The following is a 27339-nucleotide window of genomic DNA, read 5'->3' as shown; positions in this document are numbered from 1 at the left end:
CTTCCCATCTTTCAGCTTTAAACATAAGCAGAAGCTCAACAAGTCTCTCCTCTATTGAATGGACTCCACCCTCCAGTCCTTGTTTAGCTTATAAACACACACGCACACACAAAATGCCGAAGGAACTCAGCAGGCCAGGCAGCATCCGTAGGAAAAGATGAAACATCGGCCCAAAACGTCGACTGTTTACTCTTTTCCATGGATGCTGCCTAGCATGCTGAGTTCCTCCAGCATTTTGTGTGCATCTGCAGAATTTCTCTTGTTAGTTCACAAACAACCTAATTTCGCTTGTATCTATAATGATGATTGTGCAATTATGTTGATAACACAACAGCATGTTATATTTGTAGTTATTTGGAGATGCAGCACAGTAACAGATCTTGGCCCAGTGAGCCTGCGCTGCCCAATTATACCAGCTTGACCGATGAACCTATTCACTGGAGGAAACCGGAGCACGTGGAGGAAACCATCACAGTCACGGGGAGAACATACAAACTCCTTATGGGCAGCGTCAGGAACTGAAGCTGGGTTTCCTGCACTGCAAAGCGTTGTGCTAACCACTAAGTGACTGTGACTGCTACACCACTGTGTCTGCTCAGTGGCCATAAAATTTCAGTGCCTGTAACATGTAAAAACAAATGCCAAAGAGCATTCACTTCGCTGTGGTTCAAGACTGACTCGATTGAAAGTTCATTGTATCTGCATCTGAGAAATACAAGTGAAGGTAAACAAATAATAAGTGACTAACACTGTTAACTGTTCCTTGGTTTAAAGATCTCTGAGGATCTAACCTGGTCACAACATATTTACGCAGCTATAAAGAAGACAAGGCAGCAGCTATATTTCATGAGGAGTTTGAGGAGATTTTGATTGTCACCTAAAGCACTCGAAAACTCGATATACAGTGGAACACATTCTGACCGGCTATATGGGGGTGGGGGGTACTGCACGGAAGGCTACTGGAAGTTGTAAAATTAATCAGCTCCATCACGGGTACTAGCCTACGTAGTATCCGAGACATCTTCAAGGAGCGGTGCCTCAGAAAGGCAGTATCCATTATTAAGGGCCCCCTTCAGCCCTTTTCTCATTGTCACCATCAGGAAGGAGGTACAGGAGCCTGAAGGAACACACTCAAAGATTCAGGGACAGCTTCTTCCCCTCTGTCATCAGATTTCTAAATGGACATTGAACCCATGAGTGGAGGAAAGTTTAGGGTCGATATCAGAGGTATCTGCCTTTTACACAGAGAGAGGGAAGTGCCAGGGGTGGTGGTAGAAACTGATATATTAGTGACACTTAAAAGGCTCTCAGATAGGCACATGGTTGACAGAAAAAAATGGTTGGTTATGGGTAATGTAAGTGGAATCGGTTAGATTGATCGTTAGGTTAAAATGTTGCATGGTATTGGTGAGTGAACAGCTCATCCTGTGCTGTGTGTCCTGTATCAGCCCCAAGACTGGGCTCCATGGTGGCCATCGTTTTGGCACTGATTTGCTTCCATTCACTGGTGGATCATGACTGCACTGTCTGGTAAATTGCACGAAGCAATAGTTTAGCATTATTCACACCCGCAGAGAGATGCAGAGTAGGAGATGGAGACATCAAACCTTGCGAACCATTGATTTGATGTCATTGCTGCCAGACTGAGCTGTGACAATCTAACTAGCAGTAAGAACTGAGTAATTTGGAGTTTAGCAGAACAAGTGCTCCACCTGCCCCTACACCTCCTCCCTCACTGCCATTCAGGGCCCTAAACAGTCCTCCCCAGTGAGGCGTCACTTCACCTGTCAGTCCGGTGCTCTTGGTGTGGCCTCCTGTATATCGGTGAGACCTGACGTAGATTGGGAGACAACTCCGCTGGGTATCTATGCTCCATCTGCCAGAACAAGCAGGATCTCCCGATGGCCACACATTTTAATTCCACTTCCCATTCCCATTCCGAAATGTCCATCCACGGTCTCCTCCACTGTCATGAAGGGGCCACACTCAGGTTGGAGGAACAACACCTTATATTCTGTTTGGGTAGCCTCTAACCTGATGGCATGAATGTCAAATTCTGAAACTTCCGATAATGCCCCCAACCCCCTCTCATTCACCACTTCCCATCCCCTCTTCCTTCTTTCATCTTATCTCGTTGCCCACTCATCACCTCCCTCTGGTGCTCTTCCCCCCTTTTCTTTCTTCCATGGCCTTCTGTCTCTTTCACCAATCAACTTCCCAGCTCTTCACTTCATCCGTCCCCCTTCCAGGTTTCACCTATCACCTTATGTTTCTCTCTCCCCTCACCCCACCTCTTAAATCTACTCCTCAGCGTTTTTCTCCAGTCCTGCCGAAGGGTTTCAGCCCGGAAAGCCGACTGTACTCTTCTCCTAGATGCTGCCTGGCCTGCTGAGTTACTCCAGCATTTTGGGTGTGTTGCTTTTTAGTGGTAGGAGCAGACTTCTGTAACTCCCACCTGGTGTTCTTATCTGCCTGTTTATTGATGGATAAGAGCAGCAAAACTATTGACCTGGAGCAGAACACCTGAGTTAAGCTCTCTGGAGATTCCCTTGGCCTTTCCACTAATGATCCTTGCAACTTGGATTGTTGGCATGTCACCAGACCCTTGTCCCCCTTTGGAAACTGGTATGCCGTGCAGTGACTGAGGGCTCTGAGGTTCCAGTACACCCCCCAGACTTGGAAGTCTATCGCATGTCCTGCAATGGAAGATGAAGAGTATTTCGGGGCACTTACTCCAGGATGGGCTACAGGCTTTGCTCACAGCCAAGTGCAATGCTGAAGCTAAGCTCCCCCAGTGTGTCTACAACACGTGTTTTCACGTGGGCTGTACAATCCGCCAGTCCGCTCCACTACTCTTCATCTCCAGGCTGATCTACTAAGTTGTCAACCCAGCCATCTACAAGTACACTTAGTGTACAACCTTAGCAACTGGGCAGCTGACACCTGGCTTCCAATCCCTTGCCCTGGATGAAGGTGATAGACCTGGGACATGTTGAAGCAAGGAATAATTGGCCGGGTATCAGATTGAGTGATGAAAGCTTTAGCCGCTTGTTGGTTTATCTACAACTACGGATACAAAGGCAACTCTACGTGTTATGTGTACGCCAGGGAGTCACTTGATGCAAGTGGTCTGGAAACTAATATTTACATAGATTATAATTGGATCTTCAAAATATACAGATCTATACGTATTATTAGTTGGAGACAGGGCATGGAGCAGACAGCGTTATGCGTATCCATGGACAGAAAATCAGTGGATAACAAGGATCGGGAGCGTACAGAAATTTCTCCTCTTCTGAGAGATGTGTTAATGAGTGTCTGCCAACATGCCTGTCCTTGTTGAACAGCTGGAAGCCTGCGGAAGGCGTGGGGGTGCAGGTGAGGCTTACAGCGGTGGACGGAAACACTGGCCACATTCTCCTCCTCCCGAGTACCCACCAAGCCGCAGCAGCGCACCATGTACCGTAGCTGAAAGCAATGGTGAGCTTGCGCCTGGAACAGCTGACCACCAGGACATTTAACCCCTGCTTCTCCAAGGTGTGCAGTAACCAGCCAGGGAACAACCCAGCTGCTGGAGCATATTATGTTCAAGCTTATCCTCATGGGCATACATACCCAGGGAATAAATGTCGTTAAAGTTAGTTTTTTGCAGCAGCAGTAGCAGGATACATTATAAATGGAACAAACAGAAATTACATAAAGTTAAATTTAGATAAATTATCCATAGTTTACATAACAAAATAAACAAGAATAACATTAGTATGAGTTGAGAGAAGTATAGCCTGCCGTAGAATTAGAGTCATCGTCATCATTATGTGCTGTATCATATGATATGGGTGATCATGGTCTTTCCACGACTATGATCGTTCTTGGCAAATTTTCCTTCAGAAGTGGTTTGCCATTGCCTTCTTCTGGGCAGTGACTTTACAAGACGGGTGACCCCAGTCATTATCAATACTCTTCAGATATTGTCAGTGGTTGCATAACCAGGTCTTGTGACATGCACCATCGGGTCATATCACCATCCACTACCTGCTGCCTAGGCTTTACGTGACCCTGGTTGGGGGCAGGGAGCTAAACAGGTGCTACACCTTGTCCTAGGGTGACCTGCAGGCTAGCGGAGGGAAGGAGCACCTTACACTTCCTTTGGTAGAGATGTATCTCCACCCTGTCACCCAAGAATTAGGGAAAGGCACAACTAATGGTCTGCCTTATGATACTTGGTACTGCAGTGTACCATTACCTGCCTGTATGCTTCTTCAGTGTGCAGGCTTTGTCCGTTGGCGTGAAGAGCTACTTTGTCTGAGAATAGTTATCACCCATGGTTTGCAATAATGACTCCGCTGCATGTTTTTCAGCAGATTCCCGGGCAAGAAGACATCATGACTGGCGGCAGGGTATCAGGCACTGAGTATGATTCATGGTCAGCCGTTGGTCCCCAATCAGGTTTACCAGCGATCACCATTAAAATATTTGCTCCCTCTGCCTGTGGGGCTCTGGAACGGAAGTGGATTGCTGTGGAAAGGAAGTGCTGGCAGATTCCATTCTCAAAGTGGATGGCAAATCGCAAACTGGCGCCAACTTCTTCAAGCCCAGGTCTGAAGGAGCCCAGTGGGTGTCAGTTCACTCCCATGACCTCGATACAGTCCTTCCCTGTTCTTTGTAGCTGTAGCCAGCAGAAATTTCCACAGTTAATATAAAGGCAACCCACACGTCTTCACTAAGGTTCAGATAGGAAGCTTCCTCTACCAGGAGCTTAACCTTTCTTCACGGAAGGACAGAATCCACGTGGCCGCTCTCCTTGTATGCTGATGGAAAGATGTTTTCGATATTCTGAGATTTGTGTGATTATTGGACTGTACTTTATATTCGTCTCCTTCAGTTTTTCAGGGTTTTCTTTCTTGTGGCTGATGGGGGTGGGGGGTGATACGTTAATTTTTTTGTGTGGGGGGTTGGTGGTTTTGATGCTACTGTTGCTGTTTTTTTCTGTGAGTGAAGGGGTCGAGGATTGTTATAGTTGCTGTTTTTTTCCTGCGGGGAAGGGGTTGGGGGATTTTGGGGCTTGCAAGTTTTCTTTCTTCTTTTTCATGCTGAGGGGCAGGAGTCGATGTCTTTCCTTTCAACAATGCCCATGGTATTTCTGTATTTCGTGGCTACCCGGAGAAGACGAGTATCAGAGTTGTATTGTACGTGCATACTTTGACAATTAAATGAACTTTTGAACCTTTTTTGAAACTTTGAACCTCGTCTGAGTGCTTGGCACTCTTTTTTTTACCCATTTAGAGTATGGAGCATTACTTTAGTTGCCAGTATTTAATGCCCATTTGTACTCCCCAAGGAAAGAAGTGACAAACTAACTTCTTAAGCTGTGGGCATCCACGCTGTTTTGAAGCAGCCTTGGAGATACCATAGAGTTCTGTCAACAGCCGACACTTCTGTCATAACTTTTACAACTTGAAATAACTGTATCATCTCCAAACCCAGCTGGAAATGCCACAGAAATAAACCACCAACTATCCTTTAGGTAGCTGCTGATCTCCTTGAACAAGGTTTCTACCTGCTTTGAAATTCTCAGCCGGGAAAGACAACAATCACCTCAAAACATTGAACAGTACCACGGGGCATAGTTCTGGTGGGCATTCACTGAACATGGTTTAATTGACCTCTACAATAAGGCACACACAATAAACATGTAAATGTAATCTTAATAGCCAAATGTCTTTCAGTGCAAACAGAAAGATCAATCAGAAGTTGGTCCAATTAGAAGTCCCGATGCGGGGTTTTGACCTGAAATATCGACAATTCCTTTCCTCGCACAAGACACTGAGTTCTTCCAGCAGCTCGCTTGTACTCTAGATTCCAGCATCTGCAGTCTCCTGTGTCCGCAGTCAAGACACTTGGTGTCGGAACAATATTAAAGGCATTTATCTGATTCATGAAAAGCGACATACAGTAATATTTCCTTGATGCAATGGTTAAAGAGGTGTTTTCTTAGAAGTGTTTAGTGGCAAAGGCAACTAAACGAATAGAATTTCATTTGCAGTTTTACTTAGCTGTGAATTTCAAACAGTTTGATGCTTGTCAGAGATCGGAACATTTTATAGACTTTTCCTTGAGATCAAGACGTTCAATCTGGGAAAGAAGCAGATTATATCTTCCATATACCTTTGATAAGACATAAGCATATTGAATTTACTGACCAAAAACCCTTGAGTTATACAAGTTAGACATTCAGCCATGCTTTGTGTATGCGGCGATGGGCATAGTTTTCCCACTGGGCAAGAATCACGGTTCAATTGGGCATTTTATTTCTTTAGATAATTCTTTTATGAAAAAGTTTGAACCCCTGTTCTCAATTTTAAATTGTTAGCATAATGTCGACATGGAATGTACCTGCGATTTGGGCTTGCTCTGCCGCATATTCTGTAGATACAATTGATCCGACCACTAGACGGCGATAGAGAGCTGCCAAACTTAGTTCACCTTTTCGTTTTCCATCTCACGGATGTCACGATTATGTGGGATGCTGCCAGCCTGAATCTGCAGATCATTCATCGCTGGAGAGCACCCAGCCCACTAAACTTGCTTTACTTAAAGAAAGAAATGAGTCTTTATTCCTTAATGTTTATTTCGCCGAGGAATTTGGAAACAACTAATGCATTGCAGTGCAGGCGAAATAGATTGGGATAAACGAGATCTGCCAGGGGGAAATTAGTAATTTGTAGTCACAGTCTGAACGTTTCAAACCGACTTCAACAGAGTTAGATCAGGTTCTTGTTTTATTTGTTCCACTGCACCGAGTCTGGGTCTTGCGGAGGTGCTAAATGAAGGTTATGCACACTTTAATGCAGAAGATTTGGCGTTGAATGGCGCCCGCTACCCCACCTTCTCTTCACCCTCTCGCCGAACCTTCCCGCGGAAGCTCAGTGACCCGAGCCCACCCGTGGCGTGTGCCACTCCGAGCCCCGCACACGATCTCCCTGTCCGCTCTCCGCAGGCCCCCGGTTCCTTCTGCATCTGCCGACAATTCATCAGCTCGGGGACGGACATTTCGCCAGATACAAAAACTGAAATAAAAGCCCCGTCCTAAAGCGAGTCACTGGGACCACTGGCCTTTCGCTGTTGAACGTCCACATCCGTGCAGGGGCAGAGGGGCGGGACCCCGGCTCTGAGATTCATTTTCTTGTGGGCATACTCAATAAGTCCACTATAGAATGAACTACACTCCCACGCCAACTTGGGTGTTCAACCAGGGTACAAACGACAACAAACTGTGCAAACAGAGAAAGAAAGAAATATAATAAATGTTTATAGCACTGCCGCCGGAGCTTGCGGAGATCCCTCGGCAGGGTGGCGATCCCTCGGTAAGACGGAGCTGACTCAGGATTTGGAGAGATCGGGATGCTACCGTTTAATTCTTTCTCGTTTCTGTTTAACGTTTTAAATATTTATATTTTTATACCTAACAGTACCTAACAGTAGTAGTGAGGTCGGAGATGGTATTAAACAGGAAATTAGAAATGTGTGCAATAAAGGAACAGCAGTTATAATGGGTGACTTCAATCTACATGTAGATTGGGTGAACCAAATTGGTAAAGGTGCTGAGGAAGGAGATTTCTTGGAATGTATGCGGGATGGTTTTTTGAACCAACATGTCGAGGAACCAACTAGAGAGCAGGCTATTCTGGACTGATTTTGAGCAATGAGGAAGGGTTAATTAGCAATCTTGTCGTGAGAGGCCCCTTGGGTAAGAGTGACCATAATATGGTGGAATTCTTCATTAAGATGGAGAGTGACATAGTTAATTCAGAAACAAAGGTTCTGAACTTAAAGAGGGGTAACTTTGAAGGTATGAGACGTGAATTAGCTAAGATAGACTGGCAAATGACACTTAAAGGATTGACGGTGGATATGCAATGGCAAGCATTTAAAGGTTGCATGGATGAACTACAACAATTGTTCATCCCAGTTTGGCAAAAGAATAAATCAAGGAAGGTAGTGCACCCGTGGCTGACAAGAGAAATTAGGGATAATATCAATTCCAAAGAAGAAGCATACAAATTAGCCAGAAAAAGTGGCTCACCTGAGGACTGGGAGAAATTCAGAGTTCAGCAGAGGAGGGCAAAGGGCTTAATTAGGAAGGGGAAAAAAGATTATGAGAGAAAACTGGCAGGGAACATAAAAACTGACTGTAAAAGCTTTTATAGATATGTAAAAAGGAAAAGACTGGTAAAGACAAATGTAGGTCCCCTACAGACAGAAACAGGTGAATTGATTATGGGGAGCAAGGACATGGCAGACCAATTGAATAATTACCTTGGTTCTGTCTTCACTAAGGAGGACATAAATAATCTTCCAGAAATAGTAGGGCACAGGGGGTCCAGTGAGATGGAGGAACTGAGCGAAATACATGTTAGTAGGGAAGTGGTGTTAGGTAAATTGAAGGGATTGAAAGCAGATAAATCCCCAGGGCCAGATGGTCTGCATCCCAGAGTGCTTAAGGAAGTAGCCCAAGAAATAGTGGATGCATTAGTGATAATTTTTCAAAACTTGTTAGATTCTGGACTAGTTCCTGAGGATTGGAGGGTGGCTAATGTAACCCCACTTTTTAAAAAAGGAGGGAGAGAGAAACCGGGGAATTATAGACCGGTTAGCCTAACGTCGGTGGTGGGGAAACTGCTGGAGTCAGTTATCAAAGATGTGATAACAGCACATTTGGAAAGCAGTGAAATCATCGGACAAAGTCAGCATGGATTTGTGAAAGGAAAATCATGTGTGACGAATCTCATAGAATTTTTTGAGGATGTAACTAGTAGAGTGGATAGGGGAGAACCAGTGGATGTGGTATATTTGGATTTTCAAAAGGCTTTTGACAAGGTCCCACACAGGAGATTAGTGTGCAAACTTAAAGCACACGGTATTGGGGGTAAGGTATTGATGTGGATAGAGAATTGGTTAGCAGACAGGAAGCAAAGAGTGGGAATAAACGGGACCTTTTCAGAATGACAGGCGGTGACTAGTGGGGTACCGCCAGGCTCAGTGCTGGGACCCCAGTTGTTTACAATATATACTAATGACTTGGATGAGGGAATTAAATGTAGCATCTCCAAGTTTGCGGATGACACGAAGCTGGGTGGCAGTGTTAGCTGTGAGGAGGATGCTAAGAGGATGCAGAGTGACTTGGATAGGTTGGGTGAGTGGGCAAATTCATGGCAGATGCAATTTAATGTGGATAAGTGTGAAGTTATCCACTTTGGTGGCAAAAATAGGAAAACAGATTATTATCTGAATGGTGGCCGATTAGGAAAAGGGGAGGCGCAACGAGACCTGGGTGTCATTGAAAGTGGGCATGCAGGTACAGCAGGTGGTGAAAAAGGCGAATGGTATGCTGGCATTTATAGCAAGAGAATTCGAGTACAGGAGCAGGGAGGTACTACTGCAGTTGTACAAGGCCTTGGTGAGACCACACCTGGAGTATTGTGTGCAGTTTTGGTCCCCTAATCTGAGGAAAGACATCCTTGCCATAGAGGGAGTACAAAGAAGGTTCACCAGATTGATTCCTGGGATGGCAAGACTTTCACATGAAGAAAGACTGGATGAACTGGGCTTGTACTCGTTGGAATTTAGGAGATTGAGGGGGGATCTGATTGAAACGTATAAAATCCTAAAGGGATTGGACAGGCTAGATGCAGGAAGATTGTTCCCGATGTTGGGGAAGTCCAGAACGAGGGGTCACGGTTTGAGGATAAAGGGGAAGCCTTTTAGGTCCGAGATTAGGAAAAACTTCTTCACACAGAGATTGGTGAATCTGTGGAATTCTCTGCCACAGGAAACAGTTGAGGCCAGATCATTGGCTATATTTAAGAGGGAGTTAGATATGGCCCTTGTGGCTACGGGGATCAGGGGGTATGGAGGGAAGGCTGGGGCAGGGTTCTGAGTTGGATGATCAGCCATGATCATAATAAATGTCGGTGCAGGCTCGAAGGGCCGAATGGCCTACTCCTGCACCTATTTTCTATGTTTCTATGTTTAACAATAGACTTGTTTTAGTTGCTTAATTCAAAGTTAATTGCATTTAAATGAATGCAAACCTCTGACATGGTTTAACAATTATTAAACATTTTAAAAACGTCTCTCCCTGCGCCATTGATAAGATGACAATGCGGAAAGGCAGAGAAATTTGCCCATCGCGCATCCGAACAAGTGCAGGCTATTCTGTGCGGGCAACAAAGTCAGTGAGACCGGCCCCACGGAAACATTCTCTACACACCAGGGCTAACTGACTTCAGAGAGTTTGCAGAGTGAGCTGACGTACATAAGGAGGAGTAATGGATTTCACGATACGTTGACAGACAATATGTAGACGAAAGAAACTGCTGGAATCTGGAACAAGTAACACCGAACGCCTAGATGAATTTCGTCGGGTCAGGCAGCGTCTGTGGAGTGTAAGTGGACAATTTGAACTGGGAGTCTGCATTGGGACTGGAAGGGAAGAAGGCGTTAGTGGGAGCTGGTGGGACAAGGCTGGACCGCGATAGATGGAACCGGGTCAGGAGGGGCTGATGGACAGATGGAACCAGGTGAAGGAAGAGGATGGGAAAAGTGAACAGATTTCTTTCTCCTTCCTTTCACCTTTCCCATCCTCTGTCCCCACCTGTTTCCACCTGCCCAACAACACCCCCATCCAGATCCACCTGTCATCCACAAACCTTCACCCCACTCCCTCCCAACACTGTGTATCGCCAAATACAGGCAGTCAGTCCTCCTCCCGCTCGGGTCTTGATGCAATTTCTGCCGCCATTCCAACATTCTGCTTTTCATTTGTAGAGTTGGAGCTGGTGTTTTAGAAAGGCAATATATGTAATTTCTTCTCTTTTCTCAGTTCAAAGTAAATTTATTATTGAAGTACATATAGGTCACCATATACAACCCTAAGATTCATTTCCTTGCTCAATAAATACTCAATAAATCTATAATAGAATAATAAATATAATAGAACCAATGGAAGACTGCACCAACTTGGGTGTTTCAACCAACGTACAAAAGACAACAAGTTGCTCAAATACAAAAATAAAAAAAAATAAGCAAAAGATACTGAGGACACAAGATGAAGAGCTCTTGGAAGTGAGTCCATAGGTTGTGGGAACATTTCAATGATGGTGCAAATGAAGTTGAGTGAATTTATCTCCTTTAGTTTAAGAGCCTGATGGTTGAGGGGTAGTAACTGTTCCTGAACGTGGTGATATGAGTCCTGAGGCTCCTGTACCTTCTTCCTGATGGCAGCTGTGAGGAGAGAGCGTGGCCTGGGTGGTGGGGGCCCCTGTTGATGTTCCATTTGGTTATTTGATTTTTGGGGAAAATGTTCCCCGCTAGCTCGCTCCAAGTCTATTGCTTTCATTTAATCTCCTCTACTTCAAGATTATGTCCAACCCACACCTTCATTGTTTAGACTCTGGTCCTCAAAAGGTGTTCTGTTCTGTCAAAGATAAGGACAGATGAATTTCCATGAGGGAGAATTGTGAGCAAGAGATACAAGCTTGACAGAACCAGTCCTTGCCAATACATTTTTCCAGTAGTTTGCCTGGCTTCCAGTGAGAGGCTGTTGACACCTCCTTAAAAGAAAGCTGTAGTACTCTTATTATTTATCTTCATTGTTTTGATTTATACTGCCGGCTGGCACATAAAAAACAAAGCTTTCCTCATCTTTTCTTCAAGGAGTCAATATTACATCTTTCCAGCAATAACTGTCTTTTGCACAAGTGAATTGTGGACATTTCACCCTGATCTAGTCAAATAGGTTATCTTTTCTGCTCATTTTACTGATTTGCAGACTGCATAAAATTTGTAAGCAAAAGCCCTGTCTCTCAGCTTTCATTAAATTGCAGTAGCTTGGATTTACTGCATTATAAATGGTAAAGTTAAAGCAAATTAAAATAAGATTACATTCTTCCATTTTCTCTAAATCTAAAGGCTTCAAGTGGTAGTTAGTGCTACTTGCACAGCTAGATTTGGCAGCCAGTTTATGTACAAGAACACCTCAGTGATACCATCAAGAGAAGTGACCAAACAATCTGATGTTGGTAACTGTTGACTGTGTCCAGGAGAAATCCTTGCACTTGTTTGGACGGAGAGTTGGGAGACTTTGAGTGTGGAATGATTCTGATGAACAAAGCAGCCTTTCAGTTCGTGTGCACAGATGCTGCCTGAGCCACAGAGCGCTTCCAAAGTCCTGTTTGGGCGCTCGCTGACAGTCAGACAATGTTGGAGCTGACACTAAAGCTTCCCTCAGGAGTTGGAGGCACTGCCTGCCCCTTTCTTTGCAGAGCCTGCTAGAGGACGCCAACAGGTACCATCACAGGTTGGCACATATGTCTTGTAGCTAGTCACTTCGTCGCAATGTCTCACTTAGTAGATACTAACTGATTATACAAGACCTTCACTCAACTCAACGGTGAACTGACTCCACAACCTATGGACTGACTTTCAAAGGACTCTACAACTAATGTTCTAGGTATTATTTATTTACTTTTTTATTATTTGCCCGATTTGTCTTCTTTTGCACCTTAGTTGTTTGCCAGTCTTTGATCATGTATAGATAGTTTTTTTTCCATAAATTCTTTATTTTACTGTAAAAAGAAGTCTTGAGGTAGCATGGTGACACATACATACTTTAATAATACATTTTGGATGATGGGGCAGAGATACGTCTCTACCAAAGGAAGTGTAAGGTGCTTCTTCTTTTTGGTAGCCTGCGGGTCACCCTTGCGCGAGGTGTAGCACCTGCTTAGCCACCCGATCAGGGTCACATGAAGCCATAGGAACAGGTGGTGGATGATCATACAAGCAGCTGGTGCACATCATAAGTCTTGGTTATACGACATCCAACGCCAGGCAATCTCTGAAGAGTATTGATAATGGCTGGGGTCACCCATCTTGTAAAGACACTGCCCAGAAGAAGGCAATGGCAAATCACTTCTGTAAAAAATTTGCCAAGAACAATCATGCTCATTGAAAGACTGTGATTGCCCATGTCACACGACATGGTTTATAATGAATGAACGAATACATTTACTTAAATGTAGCCAGAGGGTGGTGAATCTATGGAATTTGTTGCCACGGGCGGCAGTGGAGGCCAAGTCATTGGATGTATTTAAGGCAGAGATTGATAGGTATCTGAGTAGCCAGGGCATCAAAGGTTATGGTGAGAAGGCGGGGGAGTGGGACTAAATGGGAGAATGGATCAGCTCATGATAAAAGGGCCGAGCAGACTCGATGGGCTGAATGGCTGACTTCTGCTCCTTTGTCATTATGATCTTATGGTCTTAAAACTTTGTTAAGGGATTAAGCCATTTTTTAAAAAAGCAGTATCAGGGATGTTTGTGAAAATCTATGTGCTCTGAGAAACTTGCAAAAATATTAAGCTAGAAATGGACTTGAATTTTGAATCTCCTCACCACCATTGCTCAGTAATGAATGCTAATTTCAGTATCTTAGAGTATGTAAGGAAAGCAAATTGATTCCAGGGACTCAGAGCCATTCCTTCCCTGCCCCTTCTGCTATTTGAATTGGCAGCTTTACTTCAACCCAGTTCCGAAAACTCCTTTAGCATAGCCCATTTCCCTGCGAAGTATGGTTAACGGGGTTTATGTACAGGCTCTTTGTTCATGTTTAATGGTCAAAGTCTAAATTGCCATGTTCCACCCCTGGTGCTGAAGCGGGAGATTAGGCATAAATTGAGTTTAAATAAGAAATAAACAGAACAGTTCTGGAATATTGGTTTAGGCTATTTTGGGATGGAAACGTTTACTTTGTCATGTGTTCTAAAGTATAACAAGTTATTCATTCAGCTCTACTGAACACCGACTCTATCGAATCATATTTTGATAATGGAGAATATTCTTCAAATTAGCACATCACATACTTGGCATCAGTGGCTGAGGGTTAGGTTCTTCACTTGTGAATGGAATATGAGAATATGTACTCTTCAGGTAAACTACTATTGAAACCTTATTGGCTTCTCACCATGAAACTGAGTGGCCAGCCTACTTGCTTTAAGGTTATAATAGAGGAAACAGCAACAATAATTGATACAATTGGTATCAGGCAAATGTCCAAGTCAAAGTGCATTTATTGTCAAAGTATGTGTACTTTATGCAGCCTTGAGATTTGGCTTCTTACAGGCAGCTACAAAACCAAAAAAACCCTTTAAAACAAAAGAAGACTGTAAAACATCCAACGTGCTGAGAAAAAAAGAAAGGAAAAGAGGTGCGAACAATAAAAGTAAGTGAATTTCATGGAAGTGAGTTCACAGTGTGATAGTTGCAGGCCACAACCACAGTTTAGTACAGAGATGTGTACACCTGGTGGAGTAATGTGCCTTGTCTCCCGGAGGCTCCCGACACCCTGTCCTTTACAATCTGGCCTGGTGCTTAAATCGCCCGGACGCTGCTCTCGGACCCGCAGCCGCAGCCGGACCCGGACCCGGACCCGCACCCAGACCCAGACGCTGCTCTCGGACCCGGACCCGCACCCAGACCCGGACGCTGCTCTCGGACCCGCACCCAGACCCGGACGCTGCTCTCGGACCCGCAGCCGGATCCTGCCGCTTTGATACGCTCTCGGGTCGGCGCCCTGCCACCTTAGTTCGGACCATACCCAAATTTTCCAATTCAGCTCGGTGCTTGAAATAATCAAACCGCGGGTCTTTCCTCGCTCTCAGGCCTGTGTCCGGGCCCCGGCCGCCTGGACTCTGCTCACCTCCCCTCCCCTCGGTTCTGCCGAATCCAATTGCCTCCAAGTTCGCTCCAGGAATGGCCAAGCATTGGCTCACTCCCCTCCCTGGCCCAGACCGTACTGCCTTGGTTCAGCCCGTAAACACCACACCACAAACATCCTGCACCTTCCGGACTTTAGTTCTCACTGCAAAAATGCCAGGTTGTACAGGTGATTCAAAAGCTCCACCCCGAGAGGAAAGTGAGGGGAATTAGCAAAAAATAAAATTCAAATTGCATTTCCCAGGCACAAAATAATACAGTGACAATCCAACCTATTAGGATTGATTACTTTTATTATCTCTGGTCTATCACACTGCATCCTACTTAAAGCAGAATGGAATCTTGATTATTTCCAACATACAGGACAGGTGCAAGGTAACCTATTAAAGGTTCTTATTACCTAATTATCTTCTGTACCTAATAAAATTGTGACTGAGGTGCACGTGCATGGTCTTCTGCTGCTGTAGCCCATCCGCTTCAAGGTTCAATGTGTTGTGTGTTCAGAGATGCTCTTCTGCACACCACTGTTGTAACATGTGGTTAGTTGAGTTACTGTCACCTTCCTGTCAGTTTGAACTGGTCTGGTCATTCTCCTCTGACCTCCCTCATTAACAAAGCGTTTTTGCCTACAGAACTGCTGCTCACTGGATACTTGTTTTTTTTTGGCACCGTTCTCTGTAAACTCGAGAGACTGTTGTGAGTGAAAATCCCATGAGATCAGCAGTTTCTGAGATACTCAAATCGTCTTGTCTGGCACTAGCAATCACTTTAATGTCAAAGTCACTTTGATCACATTTCTTCTCCCGTTCTGATGTTTGCTCTGAACCTCTTGACTGTGTCTGCATGCTTTTATGAATTGAGTTGTTGCTGATTTGATATTTGTATTACTGATGCTAATAAAGTGGCCACAGAATGTATCAGAAAAAGGTATCCTGAATATTTTTATTAAACTGTAAGTTAAGAAAATCTTCTACTTCATACATTAAAACCTGTTCACTTTCACTTTTGAACTTAAAGCAGATTTACAGGATAATTCTAATTGCCTTTAAAATTATGCATATAATGTAGTGATGATCCCAATTAATTCATCATACTGTTTTAAACATTTAGCAAACTACTAGATGTGAAGACTATGAAGCGGAAAGAAATTAACCATCAATTGATTTTGCCACATAAGGTAAGAAACATTGAGGTCCACTGTGTGCTAAGCTCAAGCAAATTGTAGAGGAATAGCTAGAGTGCCTAAAGCTTTGGCAAGGCACTGTATTTGTCAATGTGGAGTGGAGAGCAAGTTTATAAAGCTGGTGGGAACTAAGGATAGTGGGTGGAGCACCGCAGGAGGAGTGTGAAACTGGTGGCAGAGAAGGAGTGCCAGGGATGGGGTGGTGGGAGTGCAGACTCACCCAGCCCTGAGACGCCAGGCAAGGTTGTTTGATTCCAACCAATTGGTTTATTGATCATTAGAGTATGTCTCTCTGGCTCTCTCGCACCTTCCCCTCTCCCCTTTCCCTTCCCCTTTTCTCACCCATGAATGGGAAAATCTGGGGCAGCACGGTGGTGTAGTGGTTAGCACAACGCTTGACAGCGCAGGTTTGTGTGTTCTCCCCAGGACCGCGTGGGTTTCCTCTGGGTGCTCCAGTTTCCTCCCACGGTCCAAAGACGTACCGGTTGGTAGGTTAATTAGTCATTGTAAGTTGTCACGTGATTAGGCTGGGATAACTCAGGGGTTACTGGGCAGCGTGGCTCACTACTCCACACTGTACCTCAATAAAAAAAATGATTTCCACTTGCTCTACCCCCTTCCCATTCTCAGTCCACAATAGAGACCCATATCACAATCAGGTTTATCATCACTCACGCATCATGAAATTTGCTTTTTTGCGGCAGCAGTACAGTGCAATACATAAAATTACTACAGTACTGTGCAAAAGTCTTAGGCACCCCACCCACAGTATATATATATGTGTGTGTGTGTGTGTGTGCCCAAGTCCTTTGCACAGTACTGTGCAAGTACATGAATCTACAGATATGATCAAATGGTGCATTGTGTGATGATGCACCTGCATCCGCAGTACATTGTCAGATCTAGATCTGTATGTGGTCATGAGGAGATGATGAACTGGATGGAGCAGACGAGAAGAGCACATGCATCAGTGTGCCACCTCAGACTTCCAGCCAGAGCATTTTAAGTAAGGATTCTACAGCTGCAGGGTAGAATGAAGATCAGCAAAACAACATTTTGTCTGCCTCCTGACTAAAGGTCACGCCCTGAAACATCAGCTCTTGATTCCCCTCCACAGAGACTACCCAATTTGCTGAGTTCCTCCAGCATTTTCTGTGGGTGGCTGTAGATGTCAGTATCTGCAGAATCTCTTGTGTCTTTGCCTCTGTATCTGCAGAATCACTTGTGTCTTCGTTTGCCTCTGTATCTGTTTCCAATGAGGCCATCCTACCTTCTTGCCCTTTGTTTCCATAAACTCTGTTGGTCAAAGCATAGATCTGCTCTGAGTGAGTCACAATTGCCACGCTGCCATTCGTGCTCCAGATGAAGCTAACCTGCAGCTGAGGTGTCTCAAGTTTAGGGTGAATCTTAGTATCTTAATATTATTCAGGCTGAGGTAAGGAGAAGACTTTAGATGGGATATCTTCCGCTAAGAGTTTGCAGTCAGGAAGTCATAGGCTGGAGGTGGATAATTTCCCAATACGCTCCCCCTCACTTGCAGACGAGCCACTGAAGCCTCTCCGCTTACAATCTTGAACTGACACTTCCAATTTAGCAGTATCTGTAAAAGGCATTTTGTGAAACGACTACTTTTTGGTCTCATCACAGGTTCAGTGAATGGCACCTGTGTTCTCAAAGATTTGCTTGTTAGCAAACGTGTCAGTGCTTTGGTGAAGTTTTATCACATTCCTTCACTTTGGTGCATTGGAGACTCAATATAAGCTTGTAGAATCATTGCACACCTATGGAAAATTGCCATCTAATTTAATCTTCAAGTCCCAGATGGCCCTGAGAGGTCATAAAAATACATCTTTCATTTTCAGAGTCGAAAAGTAGGTTGTTGGGCATGAGAATTCATTTTATGAAAGATTACGTGAAATCTATGGCATAGTGAACCTGCAGAGCCAATGCATTAGATGGTTTGAAATGCCGAGGCGCAAAGTTACACGTTGCATCTTGAAATATTACTTATCTCTCTTCGTGTGACTTTGCCAGCCTTTAACAAATTTGACTATTTCCAAATGTTAATTCCTTATTGCCAGCTATACTTCAGCAAAATGAATCCTGTAATTAAACGATGGCAATAAATATTGCAACGCTTATTAATACTACCATCATTTGTAATGACATTTTAATAATTCAATCATTTAAATAAAATATTTATTTTCATTGAGGGTGACACTTCGTGGGAAGTCTTACAGAGAAGGATAGCAAATAAACTAGAATCTGCATCTTAAAGAGCCTCTCAGCTTTAGGAAGCAGTTTTTAGGATGAGATAAGGCGGTTGGGTAAAGAGGGGAAAGGGATTAAAGGTGCATTATCAGAAGGTAGCAAGAGAAAGAAAAGCTCAATTACTACCCCCTAACCCTAACCTCCAGACTCCTATATCCTCAGCCTCTCAGCATCCCAACTCTACCCCATCCCTAATCCTAACCTCCATCCCCTTCCACAATCTCCCACAAACCCTGGCCCACATCCCCACAAACCCCAGCACTTATTCCCTACAATCCACCTCCCCCAAACACTAACCATAAGCGATGACCCCACCAACTTTAGCCACCACCCCTACAAGCCCTCAGCATAGTCATAATCCTAAACCCAAGTTAACAAAATAGATGTAACAAGGAGAAAGATACCAATAAAGACAAATAGTGTTGGATCAGGTTAGTGAAGGCATGGTCTCGATAAAAATGGCAGAGTTGAATGACACTGAATCTTCAGTAATGGGATCAAGAAACACAAGAGGGATAATTTTCCCATTGTCCACATAATTATATCCCAACCTGGTTTGAATTTGTTACCTTATCTGTTAACCGTTAATCAACAAAAACAAGTAGCCTCCAAAGATCTGAAACACATTTCAGTAGACTTCATACAAAGTTAGCCAACATTAACAAGCTAATTTTGCCTTGCAACACACACAAAATGCTGGAGGAACTCAGCAGGCCAGGCAGCATCTATGGAAAAGAGGACAGTTGACATTTTGGGCCAAGATCCTTCAGCAAGTCAATTTTGCCTAACCCAGCTCAAGGGCATTGAAGGGTAAGATTAACAGTGGGCAGGAGATACAGTTTTGATGTAAATTATCCCGAGGCGACTCATGCAGGTTATGTTTGGTCACAAAGTGCACATGGAGTTACTTCATAAAGAGGTGGTGTGAACAGTGGGGGAAGAGGCAATGAACTTATTTCCCAGACAGATTGTAACTGGGGAGTTCAGATTCAGTTTGCCAAAATAGAACTAATTGGAAAACAGAAACGCTGGAAATATTCAGGCCAGGCTGCATCCGTGGGAAGAGAAACAGAGAATGTTTTAGGTCAAAGTCTCAGCGTCAGCTTTGTTCTTCTTCACACAACCGTGGCCAGACCTGCAGAGTATTTCAAGAATTACTGTTTTCTATTTTAGATTGTGTTTTTTTATCATTATTTCCACCGTCAAATTATGATGATATACAGAGCACACAGGCTTGAAAGTCACTAATTTTGACCTGCAGAAGTACTGGTATTTTCTTTAAGCATGTCTCTCCTGCTTTTTCATATTAAAAATGCATGTAGCACTTTTTAGTATGAAAAAGCAGCCTGCTGCAGACGAACTTGTTCTGTAACCCCATGTGGTGCCTGTCTTTTCCCAGCTTTTGATTAATCAAGCCGAGGAAGTGTTTCTCTTAGCTCTTGGATTTCAATTCTTAGTATCTGACTCTAACATTCAGCTCTGACTCACTACAAATCAAGCTAGGCTCCACAATCATGGCTGAAGAATGGAAATATTACTTCCTATTTTATCCTGAGGGAATCAGCAGGGAAGGTTTGTTGGCTGATGCCTGGAGGTTTCTGCTGTGTTATTTTCCTCCGAACTACACAGTAGATCTTCAAGATTGGGGTTCGTAGGCAAAAATTAGTGATGAAATCTAACCCATGTGAGCCATGGGGATCAAACAGGATTACCCTATACTCAATGTAAACCATAGAACCAGGTGTCAGGGGTCATGAAGTGTGTGAAGTTACCATAACTAGAGAGAAGGTACTTTGGAAACTGAAAGGTCTGAAGGTAGATAAGTCACCTGGACCAGATGGTGCACACCCCAGGGTTCTGAAATAGGTAGCTGAAGAGATAGTGGAGGCATTAGTAACCATCTTTCAAGACTCACTAGATTCTGTAATGGTTCCGGGAGACTGGAAAATTGCAAATGTCACTCCACTCTTCAAGAAGGAAGAGAGGCAGAAGAAAGGAAACTATAGGCCAGCTAGTTCGACCTCAGTGGTTGGGAAGATGTTGGAGTCGATTATTAAGGATGAGGTTTCAGGGTACTTGGAGGCACACGATAAAATAGGTCGTAGTCAGCACGGTTTCCTGGAGGAAAAATCTTGCCTGACAAATCTGTTGGAATTCTTTGAAGAAATAACAAGCAGTATAGACAAAGGAGAATCAGCTGATGTTGTGTACTTGGATTTTTAGGAGGCCTTTGACAAGGTGCCACACCTGAGGCTGCTTAACAAGCTACGAACCCATGGTACTACAGGAAAGATTCTAGTATAGATGAAGCAATGTCTGACTGGCAGGGGGCAAAGAGTGGGAATAAAGGGAGCCTTTTCTGGTTGGCTGCTGGTGCTAGTGATGTTCCACAGGGATTTGTGTTGGGACCGATTCTTTTTACGTTATATGTCAGTGATTTGGATAATGGAATTAACGGCTTTGCTGCAATGTTTGCAGGTGATATGAAGATAGGTGGAGGGCAAGTAGCTTTGAGGATGTAGAGAGGCCATAGAAGGACTTAGAGAGATACGGAGACTGGGCAAAGAAATGGCAGATGGAATATAGAGTCAAGAAGTGTATGATCATGCAATTTGATAGAAGAAATGAGAGGGTTGACTATTTTTTAAGTGGGGAGAAAATACAAAAAAATCTGAGGTGCAAAGGGATTTGGGAGTCCTTATGCAGGGTTCCCTAAAGTTTAATTTGCAGGTTGAGTCTATGGTGAGGAAGGCAAGTGCAAAGTTAGCATTCATTTCAAGAGGACTAGAATATAAAATCAAGGATGTAATTTTGAGACTTTATGAAGCACTGGTGAGGTTTCTCTTGGAGCATTGTGAGAAGTTTTGGGCCCATTATCTTAAAAAGGATGTGCTGAAACTGGAGAAGTTTCAATGGAGGTTCATGAAATGATTCCAGGATTGATTGGCTTGTCATATGAAGAGTGTTTGAAGACACTGGGCCTGTATTCACTGATTCAGAAGAATGAGGGGTGACCGCATTGAAACCTTTTGAATGGTGAATGGCTTTGATAGTGTGGATGTAGAGAGGAAGTTTCCTATGGTGCGAGAGTGTAAGACCAGCGGACACAGCTTCAAAATAGAGTGCCGTCCTTTTAGAATGGAGATGTGGAGGAATTTCTTCAGCCAGACAGTGGTGAATTTGTGGAATTCGTTACCACAGGCAGCTGTGGAGGCCAAATCTTTATGCAGAGGTTGATAGATTCTTGATTGGTCAGGGTATGAAGGGATACAGGAGATAGCAGGAGATTGGGGCTGAGAGGAAAATTGGATCAGCCATGATGAAATGGCACAGCAGACTTGATGGGCCAAATGGCCTAATTCTGCTGCTATATCTTATAGTCTTACATAAAAAGTTCATGTGTTACAAATTGTTTGCTATTGCTTAATTGGAATGATGTTTTGGTTGCAAATTTGGATGAATTTCAAAATACAATATTTTGCTTGAAGGGCTGAGGCCAGATTTACGAGGGGTAATTGATAAGTTCATGGCCTAAGGTAGAAGGAGATGAGTTATTAACTTCAAACTTTCTGCATTTTCACTCAAAGAGTTGAACTGCACGTGCATGTAACAAGAGCGGTATAACTCATCTCCTTCTACCTTAGGCCACAAACTTATCAATCGCCCCTGCTGTGGACCACTTGGAGGTCCAAGACATTCTCCTTACATGCACATGCAGTTCAACTGTTTGAGTGATAATGCAGAAAGTTTGAAGTTAATAGATCATCTCCTTCTAGCTTAGGCCACAAATTTATCAATCACCCCTCTTATCTTATTAACATTTGCTTTTTTAAAACACTAAAGTACATTTGAAGATTTGAGCCAGCAATTAAAAATGTCTCTATTGATCTAGATATACGGAAATGTGGCAAATTGAATAACAGCATGGAAGGACATGACCGTGGAGTTAATTTGCTTTCTCTGTGGGCATCAGAATCGCCCGGTTTCACTGTAAAATATACCACTTTTTCCTTCCCCACAGGCATTTCCAACATTTTACTTCTTGCTTCAGTTCTCTGCAAAAACATCTAATCTGCATTTTATTTTTACCCCTCCCTCTCCCAATAACTGACTCAATTAATCTGTCAACTGATGACTTTGTAATCAGTGTACTATCACAGCAACGCTGGCTGCACACAGAGATACTTCCCCTTTATTTCTACCCTTCTCTAGCCTCATTGCCATTCAAAACTAACTCGTTTCCTCTTTGTGATGAATAATCTTTGACCCGAAATGTTAACTCTTTTTTTTCCTTGCCTCAGATGCTGCCTGACCTGCAGATTGCTTCCAGCATTTTCTGATTTTATTCCAACTGAACTTCAAGCGACACTCTGCCGGTTAGAAAGCACCCTGGACCATCCAGAGTTAGTGAAAGGCATCAATAAGTGTGTCTGGTGTGTTTGAAGTTAATCTCTTAATTAAAAAAAATAAAAGGCAAAAGTCAAACTGGAGGACCATGCAGGAGGGAAGGGTTGAACTGGGAAGGTAATGAAGTTGGTGAAACATCATGTGTACTTTGTTGTAACTTGGAAGCAGGTTTTCGGGTTTGATGAGTGAGATAGAAGACATTGACTATGAAATATTTACAAACAGTAAAAATTTCAACCTGACATATAAGTTACACAAACTACAGAACTAAATATTCATTTAACGGACACTTTGCTAAAAGTGTGTGTGTGGAGCATACCTTCCCAATGGTTCTGTGTACCATGCCCTGGAGACAAAGGGTAAAAGGGAGTGAATCTGCTAATTAAATTTGCTGACAGTACTACATGATTGGCCTAATCCAGATAATAACAAAACAAACTACAGAGAAGAAGTCATCACCCTGACACAGTGGTGTCAAGAAAATAACGTCTCCCTCAATGTTGCAAAAGCAAAGGAGCTGGTTGTGGAATATAGGAGGAATGGAAACCCGCTAACCCCTGTTGACATCAATGAATCTGGGGATGAGATGGAGAACATCACCAAGGATCTCTCGTGGTCTGTACATACCAGATTTGAAGTGAAAAAAGTACAACAGCGCCTCTTTCACTTCAGACGGTTGAAGAAGTTTGGTATGGGCCCCCAAATCCTAAGAACTTTCTGCAAGGGCACAATTGAGAGCATCCTGACTGCCTGGTATGGGACCAGTAATTCCCTGAATTGCAGGACTCTGTAGAGAGTGGTGCGGACAGCCCAGCACATCTATAGATGTGAACTTCCCACTATTCAGGATATTTACAAAGACAGGTGTGTAAAAAGGGCCCAAAGGATCATTGGTGACCCAAGTCACCCCAACCACAAATTGTTCCACCTGGGAAATGGTACTGCAGTATTAAAGCCAGGTTGAACACGCTCCAGGACAGCTTCTTCCACCAGGCCATCAGACTGATTAATACCCGCTGATACAATTGTATTTCTATGTTATATTGTACATACTATTTATTACAAATTACTCTAAATTGCACATTGCACATTCAGATGGAAATGTAACTCTTCATCTATGTGAAGGATGTAAGTAATGAAGTCAATTCAATTCAAGCTCTTGCTTGTGTTACTCTTACACTCCCAAGGCGTCTGGAGTCAGAAACAGATGCTCTGGTGCACAAGCACAGCAGCAGGTTTTAACCACACTAATCAATGGCTGGCACAGCAGAAGCTACTTCCAACTGGCAAAAAAAAATACCCCCTGTACTACAAGTGTTCTATATTTTATGTTGTAAAACAATTGATCTAAAGTTCAGTACTTCGAGTTATCTCATTCTTCATGACTACATTATATCCTTTTAAGGAATTAAAGTCTTTCTCTGTTGCCCTTCATGGAATTCAGTCTTCGATGAAGAACAATTCTGTGGACAGCTGTCGTGGATACCTGTCCTGCCTAGGTAATTATTATGGGCCAGTAAGATTTTTTCCCCAATGAATGTGTCCATAGTGTACTGTGCCACTGGTTTTTAGGGCTGCCATGAAGATCTCCACCTCTGGCAGAGTTCAGGGATTTCTTCATCGTAGCAGTAGCTTCCACTTTTCTCAGTTTTCAAGTCCTGGGTGGAGACTCAGGAATACCATTGCACTCAGATGCAGAAGGATTCTTCATTGCCGTTTCCATAACAATTCTATTTACTAGGGTTGTTAGCCCTGAGCAGAACCCCCAAACCAGATGGACCGAGGCCCGCTCTTAGTCTGGCCTCTACCCTTTGACCTTTTTGGCAATGGTGATCCTACCAAGAAACAAAGCATAAAGCCCTGACTCCAGCCATGAGAAGATTGTGGTCCTCTTCGCGGGTACTTTGTGTATGACAACAGCAAGTAAGCCCATCAAGACCATTCTATCCTTCAGCCAACTTTCACATGTGAACCTGCAACAGGAGCTCATGTGCAGCGGCCCAGAACAGGAATGAAGGATGGTACAGTGATCAGTTGTCCTTGCTTTGTCAGATGAACTGAGCAACTGTGGACACCTGAGGTCATAGCTTTCTGGGTTAAGTGTCTCATCTGGTCATTGCATAACTATTGAGATATTAGCAAGTTTTATTCAACTCCTCACACTGGAAACTGAGAGAACATGGAGAGTATTTTCACTATAAAATGTTAAGTGGTGCAATAGATTAGCATAGTGATGCATAGCAATTTTCCTCTCTGTTTAACACAAGAGTCTTTTATGAAATATGATTCTGTAGATGCATTGCCAAAATACCGATAGATCAACACAAAAGATTACCAAAATTGCTGGAATGGGAAAATAAAATGTCATGTTTGCTTCTGAGATGCTTTGTAGATGGATCCATTCTATTTTTCAAGCTCATTAAAGTTTTGCAATAATTTCAAAACATAGAACCAGAACGAGTATGAGAATCAGGTTTAACATCACCAGCATATCTTGTGAAATTTGTTAACTTTGCAGCAACAGTACAATGCAAAACATGATAACATAGAAAACAAACCTGTAAGTTATGGTAAGTATATACAGTATCTTATTCCATATACTTCACGCATTCAAACATAACACCTTCAGCCCTGTATTCACCCTTTTCAATTTTGTCTGCCTTTTACATTGCAACTCATCCTGTTGGCTGCAAATTTATGCTATCCTCAGCCTCTCCTTGCTAGGAGTCTCACTACACACTGCCTCTATTTATAAACCAGCTACCACATCCTCAGCACTGTCACTCTGGTTCCCATCTCCTGTCAAATTGGTTCAAACCCTCCCGAACAACTCTATTGGACCCCCTCGGCTTCAAGTGTAACCCGTCCCTTTGGTACAGGTCTTACCTTCCCCAGAAGAGATCCCAATGATTCATAAATCTGAATCCTTGCCCCCGCACCAGTTCCTCAGCCATGCATTCACCTGCCAAACCATTCTATTCCTACCCTCACTGGCATGTGGCACAGGCAGCAATCCAGAGATGACTACCCAGGAGATCCTGTTTTTCAGCTTCCTACCGAGCTCCCTATGATCTCCCTTCAGGACCTCCTCACCTTGCCTACCTATGTCATTGGTGCCAATATGCTCACCCTCACCCTTGAGAATGCCATGGACCTGAACCAAGACAGCCCTGACCCTGGCATCTGGGAGGCAGCATGCCATCTGGGTGTCTTCTATTGCACCCACAGAATCTCGTCTCTGTTCCTCTGACGATGGATTCTCCTCTCAGCACTGCAGTTCTCTTCACCCCTCTGCTCTTCTGAACCACAGCACCAGGCTCAGTGCCAGTTGCTTTTGTTGTCTTTCATGCTGTTGAGTTGCTAGGGTGCACACACCATGGTAAGTGGTAATTATTCAAACTCCTGAATAACTGCTTGCAAATGGTGACAAAGTACACAAGACAATTGCTATGGAGTGCTGAGGTTTGCTGTCTTATAATAACCATATAACAATTACAGCACGGAAACAGGCCATTTCGACCCTTCTAATCCATGCCGAACTCTTACTCTCACCTAGTCCCACCGACCTGCACTCAGCCCATAACCCTCCATTCCTTTCCTGTCCATATAGCTGTCCAATTTAATTTTAAATGACAACATCGAACCTACCTCAACCACTTCTGCTGGAAGCTTGTTCCACACAGCTACCACTCTCTGAGTAAAGAAGTTCCCCTCATGTTACCCCTAAACTTTTGCCCTTTAACAATCAACTCATGCCCTCTTGTTTGAATCTCCCCCACTCTCAATGGAAAAAGCCTATCCACGTCAACTCTATCTATCCCCCTCATAATTTTAAATACTTCTATCAAGTCCCCCCTCTACCTTCTACGCTCCAAAGAATAAAGACCCAACTTATTCAACCTTTCTCTGTAACTTAGGAGATGAAGCCCAGGCAAAAATCTAGTAAATCAAAAGGCGGGAGGAGAAGATGGTGGCACGCCTGCGTGTGCGCAGCCCTCCGGTGAAAAATGATATCATATCTGCTAAATAGGGGCCGTGGACAATTCTGATTTGATGGAGAATGGACGTGAAAGCACAGAGGAACATCTGGAGAAATTTCTGAAACGCCCGTTCACTGCTGTCGTTACTGTGTGGTCGGGAATCTTTCGGAGGGTAGGCCTCAAAATCCCTGGCTTTGCCCGCTTTTGGCAACCGAGAAGGAGATCGAATCGTTTGGACAGAGATGGCGCTCAGTACTCAGTGTCGGAGAGCTGATCAGAGCTCAAAGTTTTCGGATGACTCAGAGTCAGATTGTGGTTGGCATGGCAGGGAGAGTTTTTCTTCCTTCTCCAGTCTGCGTGAGATGTGGGACATTTGAGAAACTTTGAACTTTACTGTGCTCATGGACTTCTTCATCAAGTTATGGTATTGTTACACTGTTTGTAACTATATGTTGTAATTATGTGGTTTTGTCAGTTTTTTCAGCCTTGGTTTGTCCTGTGTTTTGTGATATCACAGCGGAGGAAATAATGTATCATTTCTTAATGCATGCGTTACTAAATGACAATAAAAGAGGACTACGTGTCTTCATAATCATAAATCTCCTCTGTACTCTCTCAATTTTATTGACATCTTCCCTATAATTCGGTGTCTTAAACTTAGTTCGTGCCTGTTGTGCCACCGGTATTTAGGGCAGCAATAAATATCCTCCATCTCTGGTGGTGT

General features: G+C 43.7%; 1 long non-coding RNA gene across 1 annotated transcript in view; it reads left to right on the top strand.

The window, feature by feature from the left end:
- Positions 1 to 27107, top strand: part of LOC140190919 (uncharacterized) — a 58004-nt gene extending 30897 nt beyond the window's left edge. The window contains exons 2-3 of the long non-coding RNA XR_011883716.1: positions 15885 to 15951; positions 26553 to 27107. This is a non-coding gene — a long non-coding RNA (uncharacterized lncRNA). The remainder of the gene's footprint in view (positions 1 to 15884; positions 15952 to 26552) is intronic.
- The last annotated feature ends 232 nt before the right edge of the window (positions 27108 to 27339 follow it).

Source organism: Mobula birostris, chromosome 31, assembly GCF_030028105.1.
Source record: "Mobula birostris isolate sMobBir1 chromosome 31, sMobBir1.hap1, whole genome shotgun sequence".
Classification (NCBI taxonomy): domain Eukaryota; kingdom Metazoa; phylum Chordata; class Chondrichthyes; order Myliobatiformes; family Myliobatidae; genus Mobula; species Mobula birostris.
Note: the sequence above shows the minus strand (reverse complement) of the source record. Positions and strands in the feature narration are given on the sequence as shown.